This window comes from Urocitellus parryii, chromosome 10 (genome assembly GCF_045843805.1).
Source record: "Urocitellus parryii isolate mUroPar1 chromosome 10, mUroPar1.hap1, whole genome shotgun sequence".
NCBI lineage: Eukaryota > Metazoa > Chordata > Mammalia > Rodentia > Sciuridae > Urocitellus > Urocitellus parryii.
This window is the reverse complement of record NC_135540.1, coordinates 46,332,106-46,349,358: the sequence shown is the minus strand read 5'-3', so window position 1 is coordinate 46,349,358 and position 17,253 is coordinate 46,332,106. Positions and strand designations below refer to the sequence as shown.

General features: G+C 35.9%; 1 long non-coding RNA gene across 1 annotated transcript in view; it reads right to left on the bottom strand.

The window, feature by feature from the left end:
• LOC144257267 (uncharacterized) overlaps window positions 1–17,253 on the bottom strand; it is a 146,799-nt gene that overhangs the window by 112,673 nt on the left and 16,873 nt on the right. Inside the window, exon 2 of the long non-coding RNA XR_013344411.1 lies at window positions 10,315–10,393. This is a non-coding gene — a long non-coding RNA (uncharacterized LOC144257267). The remainder of the gene's footprint in view (window positions 1–10,314; window positions 10,394–17,253) is intronic.

The following is a 17,253-nucleotide window of genomic DNA, read 5'->3' as shown; positions in this document are numbered from 1 at the left end:
CTGCTCATGGATAGGCAGAACCAACATCATCAAAATGGAGATATTACCAAAAGTTCTCTATAAGTTCAATGCAATGCCAATCAAAATCCCAACAGCATTTCTTGTAGAAATAGATAAAAGAATCATGAAATTCATATGGAATAATAAAAGACCCAGAATAGCAAAAACAATACTAAGCAGGAAGTGTGAATCAGGCGGTATAGCGATACCAGACTTCAAACTATACTACAGAGCAATAGTTACAAAAACAGCATGGTACTGGTACCAAAACAGGCGGGTGGACCAATGGTACAGAATAGAGGACACAGTAACCAATCCACAAAAATACAACTATCTTATATTTGATAAAGGGGCTAAAAGCATGCAATGGAGGAAGGATAGCATCTTCAACAAATGGTGCTGGGAAAACTGGAAATCCATTTGCATCAAAAAGAAGCTGAATCCCTATCTCTTGCCATGCACAAAAGTTAACTCAAAATGGATCAAGGAGCTTGATATTAAATCAGAGACACGGCATCTGATAGAAAAAAAAGTTGGTTATGATCTACATACTGTGGGATCGGGCCCCAAATTCCTCAATAGGACACCCATAGTGCTAGAATTAACAAATAGAATCAACAAATGGGACTTACTCAAACTAAAAAGTTTCTTCTCAGCAAAAGAAACAATAAGAGAGATAAACAGGGAGCCTACATCCTGGGAACAAATCTTTACTCCACACACTTCAGATAGAGCCCTAATAACCAGAATATATAAAGAACTCAAAAAATTAGACAATAAGATAACAAATAACCCAATCAATAAATGGGCCAAGGACCTGAACAGACACTTCTCAGAGGAGGACATGCAATCAATCAATAAGTACATGAAAAAATGCTCACCATCTCTAGCAGTCAGAGAAATGTAAATCAAAACTACCCTAAGATACCATCTCACTCCAGTAAGATTGGCAGCCATTAGGAAGTCAAACAACAATAAGTGCTGGAGAGGATGTGGGGAAAAGGGCACTCTTGTTCATTGCTGGTGGGACTGCAAATTGGTGCAGCCAATCTGGAAAGCAGTATGGAGATTTCTTGGAAAGCTGGGAATGGAACCACCATTTGACCCAGCTATTCCCCTTCTCGGTCTATTCCCTAAAGACCTAATAAGAGCATGCTACAGGGACACTGCTACATCAATGTTCATAGCAGCACAATTCACGATAGCAAGATTGTGGAATCAGCCTAGATGCCCTTCAATAGATGAATGGATAAAAAAAAATGTGGCATTTATACACAATGGAGTATTACTCTGCATTAAAAAATGACAAAATCATAGAATTTGGAGGGAAATGGATGGCATTAGAGCAGATTATGCTAAGTGAAGCTAGCCAATCTTTAAAAAACAAATACCAAATGACCCCTTTGATATAAGGGGAGTAAACAAGGACAGGGTAGGGACGAAGAGCTTGAGAAGAAGATGTACATTAAACAGGGATGAGAGGTGGGAGGGAAAGGGAGTGAGAAGGGAAATTGCATGGAAATGGAAGGCGATCCTCAGGATTATACATAAGGACATATAAGAGGAAAGGAGGGGTAAGACAAGATAATACAAATCGAAGAAATGATTTACAGTAGAAGGGGTAGAGAGAGAAAAGGGGAGGGGAGGGGAGGGGAGGGGGGATAGTAGAGAATAGGACAGACAGCAGAATACATCAGAAACTAGAAAGGCAATTTGTCAAACAATGGAAGTGTAACTGATGTGATTCAGCAATCTGTATACAGGGTATAATTGGGAGTTCATAACCCACTTGAATCAAATTGTGAAATATGATGTATTAAGAACTATGTAATGTTTTGAACGACCAACAATAAAAATAAATAAATAAATAAATTAAAAAAAAAGAAGGGATGGAAACATTAATTAATAAAATCCATAAGACATAAACAATATATAGATAAATCTGATTTTTTTTGTAATATCAGGGTTTGAATCCAGGGCCACACATGAACTAGACAAGGGCTTCACCACTAAGGTACATCATAGCCCCTTTTTATTTTTTATTTTGAGACAAGATCTTACTAAGTTTGTAGCTAGATTTGTAGAACCAGACCCTGCATAATTTTCTTAAATTTTGCATATAGAAAAAAAAAACCATCAGCCAAGCATGGTGGCTCACACCTGTAATCCAGCTACTCATGAGACCCAGGCAGGAAAATCACAAGTTTGAGGCCAGCCCAAGCAACATAGAGAGAATTCAAATCAATCAATAAGTAAATAAGGTATAAAGTTTCAACTGCACAGGAGTAATCCATTTTTTAGATCTATTATACAGTACAATGACTATAGCTAATATGTATTATATCTTTCAAAATTGCTAAAAGTATAATTTTAAATGTTCTCATTACAAAACAAGATAATTATTCACCAGCTAAATAATCCAGTAGAATCTCCCTATTTTAATGTCAATTAATAACTAACCTTAATTACATCAACAAAGCCCTAATTGCCATGTAATATAATATACTCTCAGTACGGTACCTCAATTTATTCCGTTTCCAGGGATTAGGCTGGGACACCTTTGCAAGGATTTTGTTTTTTTGGTTTTTAATTCTGCCTACCACAGTCCACATGTCCACAAAATATTCACTGCAGAATCATTTGTAGTGTTGGGGGGGAAAAAGAAACAAAAACAAGAAAAAAATCTATCAGTGTTCAGGGGATTGGATAAATAAATTATGATATGTCCATACAATGAAACACTACATAACCATTCAACCAAATGGAGTACTATATGTACTAAAATGAGAAATCTACAAAATGTATATTGTTAAGTGAAAAAGTAAGACCCAAAACAGAGTACATAGTATGCTAGCCCTTGCATGTTTTAAGGGAGTTATATATGTGAGACATTCGGGGACCCCCATGGGGGCAAAAGACCAGGATAATTAAATGAATCTCTGGTACAGTAAGCTATTCTCTAGTATGGCATGTTTTTCTCCTCTGGCCCCTGTGTTCCTTCAACAAACCAGTCATGAGACCCTAATAAAAATGTTTGCACAAGATAAAATTGTTACTGAGGAAAAACCTAAATAAACCCTCTAGCTTTGCTCATTCTTAGTCTACTTAAAAACCACTAATTTTTAAGGTCACACAGCTGGGCAATGCGTTCTTAGTTTCCCACTAGCTTTATTCAAGAAAACACTGATGTGTAGGTTAGAATGATAACAGTTGCCTAGGTTACTCTTCAGGGACCTGAAAGCCACTTTTGCTGAAACACTGGCTCTTCACTTGGGCCTGTAGATGGCTGATGAATAACAGGATGGGATGGAAAAGCTTGGCATTTCTGTCTTCATATTGCATGTGTCCCCTTTGGGGCCTTAACCTTCAGGTCAGATTCTACTCAGCTCTGTGTGTAGACTGCTTGGCTTGATTGCCCACTGGAGCTCGAGTTGTCTCCTTCCTTCCCCTCCCCCTGCTCTCAGCAGCTGTAGCAGCCCAAGCATCTTAGGTCTTTCAGCCCCATCACAAGATTTTGGTGCCAGCTGCAAGAGTAGCTCAGCAGATTCTAGGACACGCTGACAATGTCTTCATTAGCCTGTATCTTGCATCAGAGGGAAAACATCTTGAGACTATGCCCATGGCCAGTAAAAACTCACCACTTCAGCACACCCCAGCAAATCAATAAAAGCTTGCTTTCCACTTTGTTGGGAGAGCAGACTTTTCACTCTCTCAGTTGGTGCTATCTCCCTTCGACTCTCAGTGAAGCCCCCAATTAAAGCTTACCTATGTGTTCATAATTCTCCACTCGGCCCCATTTCTATCATTTTCAAGTGGAAACATCCCGTGTCTGATAGCAAAAGCTACCACAGACACTGGTCAAAATAATATCTCTAGGGTGGGGTACTGGGAAACTGGAGAGTTAAGATGACAATTTTCACTTTTGTGCAGTTTAAATTTTTACCATCTGTGTTATTTTTTTTAAATGAGAATATAAAAAAACAGAAGGGTCTAAATTATTTTCTTTTTAATTTATGGCATATTTTTATTTGTATAAATACATATAAACACATTGAAAACATATACACTGAATGTCATGTATTAACTCCTTTAGATTCAGACATGGAGCCTAGGAGTGGAAACAGATGCTGAAAATAGGCACTTTATTTTCTTCCTTCCTTCCTTCCTCCTTCCTTCCTTCCTTCCTTGCTTCCTTCCTTCCTTCCTTCCTTCCTTCCTTCCTTCCCTCCGAGCTTCCTTCCATCCTTCCTTCCTTCCAAATACTGGGATTACAGGCTAGGATTAGACTCAGGGCCTCACACATGTTAGGTGAGAGTTCTACCATTAGTTACATACCCAGCCTTTTTTATTTTTTATTTTGAGACAGGGTCTCTCTAAGTTGCTGACGCTAGCCTCAAACTTGTGATCCTTCTGCCTTAACCTCCTGAGAAGTTGGATTTCAGCTCTTTTGGGAACCATTCAATATTCTTTATAGTATGGGGCACAGTTAAATGTAGAAATAATTCTCAGTTATCTACCTTTTTGCTATTGAAATCCTAAGATACAGATATAGCTCTGCCTTAAAAAATAATGTATAGGACTGCAAATTGGTACAACCACTATAGAAAGCAGTATGCAGATTCCTCAGAAAATTGGGAATGGAACCACCATTTGACCCAGCTATCCCTCTTCTTGGTTTATACCCAAAAGACTTAAAATCAGCATACTATTGTGACACAGCCACAATAGTATGTTTATAATATGTTTATAGCAGCTCAATTCACAATAGCCAAACTATGGAACCAACCTAAGTGTCCATCAATGAATGAATGGATAAAGAAAATGTGGTGTATGTACACAATAGAGTTTTACTTGGCCATAAAAAACTGAAATTACGGCATTTGTAGGAAAAACAGATGGAACTAGAGACCATCCATTTTTCCTGCAAATGAAGTTACGTAAAAAAATGTCAAACTCAGAAGATCAAGGGTCATATTTTTATCTCATATGCGAAAGCTAGAGAGGAAAAAGAAAAAGAAATGTGGGGGTGGATCTCCTAAAAATCAAAGGGAGATCAGGAAAGGTAAGGGACCAAGGGTTGGAGGTAGGGAAATGTCCCTAGGACTCCCAATAAAAATGGAGGGGGGAAGTGCTGGGGAGTGATATTGGTCAAATTATATTGTGTGCATGTACAAATATATAACAATTCATTGAATCACATCATTATGTACAATTATAACACACCAATAAAAAAATAGGAAAAAAACTAATGTCTTTATAAGAAATAATTTTGCTCTCCTAGGCGATAGTTATCATACATGCTCTGCCACAATGTGGACAGTAGGCCATTTGCCTAAATTTGGGGGATCAATTTTATATAATACAAGCAAGTCTTTACTAATATTTTTTTCTAATTCAAAATAAAATTTTCACTTGTTTTTGTCTGTGAAAGACTGTCAAATACCCACCTGATGTCAATGGTACCAGTAGGTTAACCTGCCAGGGAAAATCAGTATATCACTTTGCAATTATAAGCACCTTCTCTGAATTCACAATAATTAGGGAAATGTTAGTTGCCAAGATTGATGCAGTTGCACCTCTGGACAAAGTATGCTTAATTAAGTCATGTTTTTCCTAGAAGATTTGGTGCTGCATTAGATAGCGCAAAAGTGAATGGCATTATTCCCATGTAATGGAATATGGATAAGTAGTTGAAAAACCATGCATCTGGTTCATGGCTGATCATAATGCCTGAGGAAAAAATTGTAAAACTACCCCCAAACACCTTTGAGTTCTCTTCTACCTGCCCAGTCATCCCATGCCCCATTCAACATCTTTTCCATTCCCCTCTTGCTCAGTAGTAAATGACCAGTAAAGACTGGATGCCATTCACAGATAGAAATGAGGAATTCCTGGAAACATAACACTGTTTTAATATGACTGTGTCTCCTACATTCCAGTATATTCTTTCTTTCATTTAACAAACATCTGTGGAGCCATTCACTGTTCCAGGTGCTGGAACTCTGCTGCTATCACAAATCATCAAGCTTACATTCTACTGCGTAATATGTAGAGGATAACTTAACAATTTCCATGATTTTTTATTAAGTTTTGGTTGGTTTGATTGTTCTCATGTTATTATTACAAACTTTTTGTTTTGCAGGTTATAAATCCAGAGATTGTGTTCCTCGAACAGTGACTGATTACTTATAAAACAATATTAATATAGAATCATTATATTATTAACAAAATAATATTAATATTATTTTATAAGTAATCAGGTACCTTTTGAACAACTTCACAAAGCCTTGAGTTGTAGCACGCTGGGAAAATGTGGGTATTTTATTTGATGATCTCCTGTACACTGATAACATTCAGTGAAAATGACTTTGAAGATTTCTAAGTGATTTGTAAGAAAGAGATGGCTACTTGGACCTTTGATATATTTTACACACTTAACCATGTTTCTACAGTCACCAGGATAATAAAATGTTTTACCTGTGGGTCTCTCTTTGGGAAAAGTCACTCAACCTATTTGAGAGAGATGTTCAAGAATTCATTGTAACAATGAGAATAATCCTATTCCACATTATTCCATCATGTACTATTTTTTTATTAGAGAAATTATCTAAACAAATGAGTTGACATTTCTGGAATCAAAAAAACCTTGCAAGAACCCTTAGAGATAGAGGTTTAGACTTCTACAGAGGGCATAAATCCTTGTAGATCATTTTTAAAAATTGGTTTTCTGCTTCTGCTAGCACATAATCAAGGATGGAGCATTCACTCAGTAAGTGCTAATTTATTTGCATATTCTTTGAAAATATAGGTATTGATGGTGCACTGTTTGCCAAGACTGTCCTGAGTGCTGGAGATACAGTAGAGACCAAGAAATGAGCAATAGGCAAATACTCATAATTGTAAAGGATGCTTTAATTTTATTCATTCTGATTCCAGACAAGACTCCCTTTCACATTCTCCTCCCCCCCACACCCTGCAACTTTGCATGCTTGATTTGCTCTGTGATTTTTTAAATATATAGATCTATAGATTTTGCCATTATTCCTTGTTGTGTTTGACCTAGCACAACAGCCCATTTAAGTTAGGAATGAAATGTCAAGAAATCTGATCTGGAATTTTAGGAAGATTACTGGGCATAGGACACGGGAGGGCATCCAATCAGCAGTGGACACTCAGCAAAAGAAAACAAACATTTTTCTCCCCATGCAGAAGCTGGGAAAGATTTTGGAACTGAAAGAAGATGATCAGAAGCTGCAGCAGAGGGTTCACTGTCTCTGTGGTCATGCAGCCAGAGGAATGGTGCTCAAAGATGAGGCCTTCCTTTTATGGCTGAGGCTGGCTTCTAAACTGGACACGAGTTAGATGATAATAGTTCACCAGGTAAATGAGGGTGAAGGTGGAGCCAGGGATGGGGACTGGTAGGTGAAACAGTTTCTCAGGAAACAGTGCATTTTTTTTAACTAAAGTCACTATTTCCCAGGCAATTCTATCATTTCATTAGCATAATCTTATATTTCATTATCCAGTGTGTTGCGCTGTTTTGAAGTCTCAGTTGATAAGAAGTGCAAGGGCATCCTGAAAGGCTTCCTTCCTTTTCTGCTTCACATCCCTCATTTTTCCAGCAAAGTGGAAACAAAAGCACCAGAGATGAATGCAGTATAACTGTTCAAAATGAAATAAGTGCCTCTTAAATGTACAGATAATAAAATAAGCACTGAGAACTAATGCCATGTAACTCATTCTGTGACGTTAAAAATAGAAATTGTGGAATTTAATTCATTATAACACTGATATGTCCATAAGATTGACCTTTGTCATCAGTCTATGAAAATTGCCACCAAGTGATCTCTTGTGCCCATCCTCAGGGTACCTTCATATTTAGCAGATTTTTCTGCATCTTTCATACGACTCTAGATTTGATGTGATGATTTTTCTGCTTTTCCAACATGTGAGGGTGACATTGTTGTGGTGTAAATAATCAATAAAATCAGTAAGAGCGTGAGTTATAGTTTATAGATTAGTAAAAAATAGAGATTATAGATATAAGATTTGGTAAGTCAGATAAGACAATTATAAAGCAAGAGCTGTCATAGACTCCATTTTGCTGCCTTCTGTAAAAAAAAAAAAAAACTGTTGCACAACCCATTTCTGAGAGACAGAAACAAAAGGAATCTTCTTATTAAAATTTGTTTTTCTGAACTTTGTACCCCACAGAATGTACCCAACTCAGGATATGTTGGTGGTCCTGGTGAGCTACATCCTGAGTTTGAGTACATTTATGGGTCTACATGACTTTCAAATAGATTCTCGCCCCTACTCAGCTGAAACTGATACAGTAGACTAACACTTATTGAGACCAAGATGTGGTTAAGCTAACTGCTTTTTTTAGCTTCTGTAACTTGCTTGCTTGCATGATGCTGAGAAAAGCACCTGAGTTATAGTTTTCATCCTTAAATTCCCAAGACACAATCTAGGAAATTGCTATTCTCCCACAGAACTTCAGTCTCTACAGGTGGGTAACAGTTCCTGGCCAGGTAAATAAAGCTCTCTTTGATTTGAATTCAGACTTAGAGTACTTTCTGAAGTGGCTTCTCAAAACATCATAAATCTTCACAAGTCTAAGGACATAGTAAGTCATTTTTTGTCCCAGGAGGTTCATCCATCCTTTGGTGAGGCATTATCCCTGTCTGTTTTCAAAGCCACAAGTCTATTGGGGAAATTTTGCCAACTCCACTCTGAGAAAAAGTATAGGGACCTCTAAGAGGGACTCATCCATATCTACTCCCTCATCGATTCTTTTCAAGCCCATTTTCAAAACCAAATTCAATATAGTCAATTCCTCACTTGGGTTTGAGTGATTAGGAGAAGAGAGAAAATTTATTACCTCTTATTTTGCTTTTTCACCTCTTATTTTCTATCTCTATTTCAAGTCAGATGCTTTGAATTTTGAAATACAAAAGCCATAAGAAACATTCACTGTGTTTCAATGGCAATATTTCGTCCTGAGATTTGAGCCCAAGATGACTTAGTTAAAATTTAATGGGAGATATTACAAGTATTAAAGAGAAACCATAAAAACAAAACAAAAAAATACTAAAAAGTAATCAAAACCCTCCTCCCACAAACACATAAAAGTCTAGGACCAGGTAGCTTCCTAACTGAATTCTACTAAGCATTCAAAGAAGAATTAACACCCATATTTCTTAAGCTCTTCCAAAAATAGAGCTAAAGTGAATAATTCTAAATACATCTTATGAGGCCAGCATCATCTTAAACCCTAAGTCAGACAAATATGTCACATGAAAAGAAAACTACAGGTCAATCTTTCCAGTTAACAGTGATGAAAAATCCTTAATAAAGCACTAGCAATCTGAGTCCAATAACATGTCAAAAAATTATAGATCATGATCAAATGGAACTTATTTCTGACATGCAAGACTGTTTTAACATTTTCAAATCAATTTATGTGACACATCACATTAACAAACATCATAATGGGGAAAATAAGCAATTTAGAAAAAAAAATTAGCTGACATTCTAATCAATGGGAAAACAAAAACTAAAAGCTTTCCCAGTGAGATCTGTACAAGGCCCACTCTTGGCACCTCTCTCCAACATAGTACTGGAAGTACTAGAAAGAGCAACAAACAAAAAGAAAATAGAAAAGAAAGAAAGAAAAAGCTTTAATATTCAAAAGAAAAAAGTAATCTTATCCTAATTTGTAAATGACATGATCCTATAGATGAAAGGAACCCAAAGATTCCACCAAAATAAAACTGTTAAAACTAATAAGTTAATTTGGTAAAATTGCAGGACACAAAATCAGCATACAAAAATCAGCATCATTTTTATATAATGATCTAATAAAAAATCAAGAAAATTGTCCTTTTTATAAGAGCATCAGAAAAAAATGAGGTATTTAGGAATAAATATCACCATGGAAGGTAAAAGATCTGTATATTTAAAATTATAAAACATTAATTAAAGAAATTAAACAAGGCAAAAATACATTACATATGCTGTGTTTGTGAATTAGCAGAATTAGCATTGTTAAAATGTCAATTCTACTCAAAATATTATGCAGATTCAGTGCAATCCCAATGGCATTTGCACAGTGACAGAAAAAAACCTTTCTAAAATTCATATAGAACCACAAAAGATCCCAAATAGCCAAAACAATTCTGAGAAAGAAAAAATAAACTTGGAGCCTGTGGGGACAAGTGCATGGAGGACTCCATACATGGCAAAGGTTAAGGGCATCTGAGTGGCAGGCCACTCCCCCTGTCCTAGGCACGTGAGCAGCAGGCCACTTACCCCATAAGCACAGTCCTGGGTGTGAGGCCATGTGTTGGAGTCCCTGTGCTTGCTCCACAGCCCATGCCTCGATTGGTCGCTGTAAGGACAGTTAGCAGAAATTGATTTGGTGGCTGCCTGTAATCTGTTTAGCTACTACTACCTGAGTATATATACATGGTAACTGCACAATAAAATCAAAACTGCTTCCTACTTGGTCTCCGGAGGTCTTGATTAGCAACTCTGCAGCCACACTCTCCTATACCCTGGACCTCTGCACTGGACGAGAGACAGCCCACACATGAGCCATCATATTTTCTGATTTAAAATTATGTTATAGCCAGGCACGGTAGCATATAATTGTAATCCCAGCAGCTCGTGAAGCTGAGGCTGGGGAATCTCAACTTCAAAGCCAGCCTCAGCAAAAGTGAGGCACTAAGCAACTCACTGAGACCTTGTCTCTAAATAAAATACAAAATAGAGCTAGGGATGTGGCTCAGGGGTTGAGTATCTCTGAGTTAAATCCCTGGTACCTCCCCCCAAAAAATAATAAAAAATAAACTCATATTATCAAAAACAAAACAACATAAGAATTGGCATAAAAACAGACATCTAGACAAGTGTAATAGAATGGAGAGACCAGAAACCAATCCAAACATAAACAGATAATTTTTGACAAAATTAGCAAGAAGACACAATGGGAGAAGGATAGTCTCTTCAATAAATGGTGCTAAGAAAATAGGATTGCCATATTTAAGTCTTCTTTACACCATACATAAAATCAACTCAAGATATATAAAGCCACAGAAAGTAAAAAACTCCTGAAAGAGAATATACGGGGAAAGCTCATGGCTATAGGCATTGGCAATGATTTATTGGATATCTCACCAAGAGCTCAGGCCACAAAAGCAAAAATAATTGAGACTACATCAAACTAAAGAGCTTTTACATAGCAAAGAAAATAATCAACAAAATTAAACAGCAGCCTAATGATTGAGAAAAATATATTTGCAAGCCATATATTGGATAAAATGTTAATATTCGAAGAGAATGTGTAATCCAATTTAGAAAAACAAACCAGTAAAAAAAAATGGACAAAAGACCTGAATAAGTCATTCTCAAAATAAATAAGTAAATAAAAATCACTGACAGGTATATGAAAATGTGCATCATTAATCATCAGAGCAATGCAAATCAAGACCACATGAAGTACCACCTCATACCAACCATAGAATGTCTATTATGGAAAAAGTCACAAGATAACAAATATTGGTGAGCATATGGAGAAAAGGGAACTCTTTTACCCTACTGGTGGAAATGTACAATGGTAAAACTAGCAGGAAAAACAAGATGGAGGTTTCAAAAGAAATGGAAAAGAGAATTACCAGATGACCCAGAAATTTCTCTTCTGGTTATATATCCAAAGAAAGAAAATCACCACCTTGTAAAGATATCTGCACTATGGTGGGGAGCCGCCCTGGATGAACACACCTTTAAGTCTTGATGCCCCAGGGCACTGAACAATTATTGCTTTCTAAGTAACTTGGCATTACCCAAACTCAGATTACAAGGTGTGGCTCCAGGTGTAGGTGTCACCGACTGGGGTTGAGTTACACTCACCAGCTCCTTTGTAATCCTACCTCTTCTGCCCTCATTGCATAGAATGTTCTAGTAAACAGCATCCTCCCAAATAAAAGCCCACTTCTGAATATGCTTTCTCTCTCTCTCTCTCTCTCTCTCTCTCTCTCTCTCTCTCTCTCTCGTCAGCCTCTGTGACCTTCTCTTACCCCCCTTTGGGGAGCCTGAGGCTGATAGCCATCCTAAAGCTCATATAAAAGGTATTTTGTGTCTGTGTCGTATTTTGCATCACCCCAAATTCACATGAGTGATTTTAATTCAGCCGCCCTAGCTGGACGGGGGCTACATACTACCATCTTCAATGCAGCATTATTTGCTATAGCCAACATATGAAAACAACCTGTTTCTGTCAATGGACCAAAGGATAAACAAATTCAGGTGCACATACACATTGCAATACCATTCAGCCCTCAAAAGGAACAAGTTCTTGTCATTTGCCATAGAATGGATGAGCCTGGAGGACATGATGCAGAAAGAAAAAAATGGTCTGACATATGGTCTGACTTCACTTATATGTGGAATATTTTTAAAATTCAAATATATATCGAGAGAGAAAACAAAACAGTGGTCACTAGGGTTTGGGGCTGGTGAAAGGAAATGTAGAAATATAGGCAAGAGGACACAAAGTAGCAGATACACAGGATGAATGAGTCTAGAGAGCTAAGACACACATGAGGATTATAGGTAGTAAAATTGTTGAGATTCATGCTAAATGAAATTTTAACAGCTCTTCCCCCTCCAAAAAAAAGGAGGGGGGCAACTGTGAAATGATGAATAATTTGCTTTGCTATAGTAACCTTTTTAGTGTCTATGTGCATCCTATATCATTGTGTTGTATAACTTAAATATACACAATAAAATTCAGTTTTTAAAAAGCTTCTACAGAAAAAAAATCAACTTTTAAAAACAGGCTGGCCTCACATTTCTTATCAGATATATTAGCATTACTAAAAAATTACTTCAAAATTCTGACAATATTTTGAACTATTTTCTATACCAAAATGTATCTAGACTGAAATGAAGACAGGAGTCTGGGAGATATTCAAGATCCAGAAACTGGATCCTATACCAAGGAGCATATTACCGACAGCTCTGACGTGAATGTCCCTAGTATATATCTGATATTAAGTTATTCCCTTTTTCCCCTGAATATTCTTCATGATTATTAGTCAATTCTTACTTTTTGTTCAGCCATTCCTGCAGATTTTAACTAGAATCCAAGATGTAGATGTTTGCAGTTTGAGGCTGTCACTCATATGTGATAATGCATCAGCCCCAATGTTTCTTTACAGTAACACACCCTTCAACACCCTCTTAAGTCATAGGGAGTTCTAGTTTCGGACCTGAGCTAAGCTCATGAAATGTAATCAAAGGAGCTCTGCTGGTTTCTGGGGACAGGTAAGCTAATTCTCTGAGAGGGGCCAAGTTGGTAGAACATCACTGTGCAAATTCTGGCAATAAAAATGACTGACCCAAGAGCAAAACCAACACACAGGAAAAGCAATTCTAGATGGAGACCACCTGCATCCAAATAAAATGACGCTTGACGTACATACTGGACCTAGCATGCACCTGGTACATCGAGTTACTGAGGGGAAGTGTGACTTGATTGCTGACAAAACCTAAACTTACTGTAATTAATGATACACTTGATTTTACTTCTTTATTAATTTTTTTATCTAATTTTTATTTTTTATTTGTTGATAGACCTTTTTTTTATTTGTATGTGGTACTGAGAATCAAACCCAGTGCCTCACACATGCTAGGCAAGCACGCTAATGCTGAGCCACAGCCACAACCCCTTCTTCATTAATTTTATGTTGCCTTTTCCTTATTAATTTATTTCCTTACATCTTTTGGATAAACTACTTCACAACATCTATTTCCTAACTCCTAGGATATAAGTTATGTCAAAAATTTTAGAATGCACACTTATAAACTGTATTTATCATTCTCAGATTAATAGAGGTAACCCATAAGTATAAGTCACCCAGCTTTCCCATCTCTGATCTATATGATTAAGAGACCTTTTCTCTACCAAGAAATATAATAAACTACTAAGTCCTTAAGGCCATGCACCATGGATAGAAGACCTACATTCAATATTTATAATGGCTTTCACTAACTGAATGTCTTGAGATATTACACACAATGCTAAGTGTTTTAGACATTTCCACTTATCCTGATAAAGGGCTTATGATCTGAGCTATATCCATTCTGTACATGAAGAAACAGAACCGCTGGAAGTTAAGTATTTACTAAAGATCAATCAACTAGCTAATAAGAGACACAGGTTTCAAACCCAAGCTTTTCTTTTTGCTAAATCTATGCTTCTAACACTGAACTAGATTGCTAAGAGAAAACATTGTTAGAGAACATATTCATTTATTCAGAATATTTAGCACCTTTCACATGCTAAATAGGTACAGGCAATACAATAATGGACAAAGCCTACATAGGGCCTACTCATATGCCACAAAGATTTTTTCCACAAACATTGATATTACTCTTGGATATAGTTTTCCAGGAGCTTCAGGAAAGATAATTTGAGTAAATACCACCTTTTTTCATAATTAGAAATTTTATTTAAATCTATTTTTATTTAAATCTATTGGTCTAGATTAATTTTAAATTAGCAATGATGATTAAATGATCATGTTATTATAATCTTAAAAACTAATAGATAGGGTACACTATATAGAATTTATTTATAACTTTTCTAAATTCATGTAGTTAGATAAGTTATTAATTTCATGAATCCCTTCAAACTGATAGTAATCTCCCATTTATCTATTTTTGTTTATCTGATAATATTCTCATGGTCTTTCTTTAATGATACAGATTATACTTTCTCTTTCAACTCCAAGAGTGACTTTTGCTAAAAGTTGTTTCTTGCTTTGACAATTTCTCACCAATTTGCTTACTTCGGCACAATCATTTCCCTAAAGCTAAGTTGTCCTATTTATTTCTTATCACTATGTTTCTATGCCATTACAGAAAAATAAACACCATTTCTTCTGGAGAAACTGAATGGAAATGGCAGCTTTTATCTTCAGAAGAAGATTTTTCATACTTTTTATGGCACAAAAATGTTTACAGAATATATAATCTAATGTGTGAAGGCAAGGGTAAAAATTTGTGCTATGGACTCCTTTGAATGAGGAGTCTATTCACACCTATGATGAGGTGTGAACTGATGATATGCTACCAGGTGATTGTTACCTCAGTAAGGAGAAAACATGCGTGACCATTTCAGACACTACCTACAAGATCAAAAAAAGGGATTATTAGGTAAGGTGGTGGTGGCTTAACTGATGCCAACGGTCCATCCAGCAACAGATGTTGAATGCTCAGGTCACAGCATGTCCTACTGTGTGACCAGTGCACGTGGAGGATTTGGCTCAGCCTTCATCTTGAGGTGCAGGGCAGCTAGCATTTCCCCTGGGATAAGCAGTATTGACTCCAGTGAAATTTTCCCAGGTGAAAGATTTAAGGGATTGCATCAATGAAATACTACCAAATTGAATTTTACTGTACATTAAAGGATCATACACCATGCCTGAGTGGGATTTAAGCCTGGAATACAAGTATGGTTCAACACATGTAAATCAATAAATTTGACATACCACATTAACAGAAGGAAAGACAAAAATCACATGATCATCTTAGTTGATACAGAAAAGCACTTGAAGAAATTTAGTGTTCTTTCATGATAAAAGTATTCAACAAACTAGAAACAGAAGATTATCTAAGCATTAAAAAGATTATATATGAAAAGTCCATGGCTATTATACTGAATGGTGTATCTCAAGGTTTCCTCTATATCAGTAATAAGACAAATTTTTCCATTCTTGTGATTTCTATTCAACAAAATACTAGAAATAGGCACAAAAATATTTATACATGGATTCCAAATTGAAAAATAAGTTAAATTATTTGCTGGCCAATAACATATTCGCATATATCTTAAAGAAACCCTGTTGGGATTAATAAATGAATTCAGTACGCTTTCAGGATACAAATCAGTAGATAAAAGTCAGTGGCATTTCTCTACACTAACAAAACCTAGGCAAAGAAAAAAAAATCACTTCAAGTCAAGATGGAATAAAAGAGACCATATTTGTTTTCTCTCACCATCTGAAATAACTGAAAGATGTAAAATTTACTACAAAGATACAATAAAGACAGTTTCAGACATAAAAATGGACATGAAAATCAATAAAAGAGCAACAGATTTCAGAAATAAACCCATATACTTATGGCTAATTGATTTTTGACAAGGATGCCAAGACCAATCAATAGGGAAAGAATATATTTTCAAGAAATGAGCCTGAATAACTGGTTATCCACATACAAAAGAAGTTTGATCCCTACCTCATACCATACACAAAGATTGAATCAAAATAAATCAAGGACCTAAATTTAAAAGCTAAAACGATAAAAATATCTGAAGAAAACTAAATATAAATCTTCATGCATTGAATAAGTCAATGTGCATGACATTATTATTTGTAATAAGCCAAAACTAGAAACAACCCAGGTGTCTATCAATAAATTCAATAGAATACTACTTCACAATATAAATGAATGCACTAGCTCCATGTGTTAGCACATGCTTGTAATCCTAAAACTCAGAGTTGGAAGTTTAAAGCCAGCTTCAGCAATTTAGTAAGTCCCTAAGCAACTTAGTGAGAGATGCTTTCTAAAAATAAAAATTAAAAGTGAGAGACGCTGTTTCAAAATAAAAATTAATATAAAATTAAAGAAAATTAAAGAACAGAATAAAGTTTTGAAGTAAGTCTACTGAGATAGAAGGGTAAAATTATAAATAGAAAAGCTAGATTAAATAAATGAGTTTTACCATAAAGCCAATAGAAACAAGTTTCAGCTAGAGAAGGAGAGGAACTATGTCTTATTGACACCATTTTTATTCATCATTATCTTCATTACCTGTCAGCAGACGACTGATAACCTATAATTGTCCATAGAATGAGTGCCAAGGTGAAAAAGCTTGTGCTTGATCTTTCTATCTCCAAAACCACATGACCAATAAAACTCCTGTTTTGCATTAAACAGTTTGAATTAGGTTTCTGTCTGACTAGTTTAACTCCTTTCAAAATAAGTCTTTAATTTTTTTCTTTTCTTGTGATAATACCTGTTCTTCTACCTTTCACAATCTTTACCATTCTTTCTAAATTTTTCTCACTTCTCAGCATTTTTTATACTTTCTTCATAATTTTTCCCACAAAATCATGGGATTTGAAATTAGAAACCTTATTTGAGCTCTAATTAAAATTAATCTGCAATCATTTCTGAACATTA